Source organism: Delphinapterus leucas, chromosome 2 (genome assembly GCF_059928025.1).
Source record: "Delphinapterus leucas isolate spDelLeu-1000000601 "Yukka" chromosome 2, BTC_Dleu_Yukka2, whole genome shotgun sequence".
Lineage (NCBI taxonomy): Eukaryota > Metazoa > Chordata > Mammalia > Artiodactyla > Monodontidae > Delphinapterus > Delphinapterus leucas.
In genome coordinates this window covers 75,943,231-75,944,529 of record NC_143130.1, presented here as the reverse complement: position 1 = coordinate 75,944,529, position 1,299 = coordinate 75,943,231, and the positions used below count along the sequence as shown (strand labels likewise).

At 49.3% G+C, this 1,299-nt stretch overlaps 1 pseudogene; it reads right to left on the bottom strand.

Moving 5' to 3' along the window:
* Positions 1-231: 231 nt before the first annotated feature.
* Positions 232-984, bottom strand: LOC111177581 (riboflavin kinase pseudogene; annotated as a pseudogene).
* Between the last annotated feature and the right edge of the window lie 315 nt (positions 985-1,299).

The window sequence follows — 1,299 nt, the reverse complement described above, 5'->3', positions numbered from 1 at the left end:
AAACTGTCAAACCTCTGCTTAATATAGTTACTTTTATGAGCCTTCTGATTAGCAGAGCATGCTATGCAGGTACATGCATGCTAGAATTTTACCATGAGAATTATAGTTCTCATCTCAGACTAGTGACTTGCCTGTTACCCATATTTATATATATTTCATTTCCATTATAAAACACTTAAGACCTTTCTAGTGGTACATTTGAATCAACATATTACATAAAAAAGAATCTTGATTTTTAAAATGAACCTCTTTAGTACTGTAACATGATGGGTTTAATTGAATAGCTGGAACATAATATGGTAACTACATTGTACTGTTTAATTCACAGCTGTAGGAAAACATTTGATTTTTAAAATATAACCAAGATGAAGCTGTAGAGTTATGAGCAGTAACATATTAGAAAACAGTGAATGAATAAATAAGATGCTTTTCCTTCAGTGGCCATTCATTATTTTGCTTTTAGGAACCTGGAAGAAATTGTCTTCTTTGAGTTTCAAATGTTCTGGTAAATCTAGTCGTTTCTTAGCTTCCTCAATATCACCTTGAACTGCTGAAATAAGTGACTCTAAAGAATCAAAGTTCTTTTCTGGTCTGAGGTAGCCAACGATGGCCACGTTGAGAATTTCCTCTTTGAAAGTATGCATGATATTAGTTTCCATGGACTTTTTTGTATTCTTGTAGTATGGGTTCCATCCTATGCTCACCACCATCTTATGGGCGTCTCCACTTCCAACACTGGCCCAACCATAATATATGCCAGTGGATGCATCAGCTGGAAGATTATCTACTACTGGTTCAGGAAAGTTAGCTGTAGGGATGCCCTGCTGCTTGGGGCCGCGACCGAAGCCCCGCACCACCTGGCCGCGGCAGAAGTACGGCAGGTGCCTCATGACGCCGTCCGCTCGGGGTGCGGGCTGCGGTCCAGTCCACGCGTCCGGCGGAGCTGCCGTCGAGGCGGTGCCCGGACCCCCCGGACCATCCGGGGGACAGGGGCGGGAGCTCCGCAGGCCGGCCGGCCAGCCGGCCGGCCGGGCAAGCGCACGGGCGTACTACAGGCCGAGCAGCGCGGACAACACGCCGCGGCGAGACGCTCACGCCGCTGACCGAACAGAAGGTGCCGGGCGACTCAGACGCTGCGTCTGGGCTCCGGAACGCCGGTCGACAGCTGAAGGGCGGCTGTGGGCCGGGAGCGGAGCGGGGGCGGGTCGGCTTGGGAGCACCCCCCAGCCCACCGAGCGCCGCGGGCCTATGCACTCTGCCCAGGCCGAGCCGATACTTAGGTTTTAATCACACAACAAA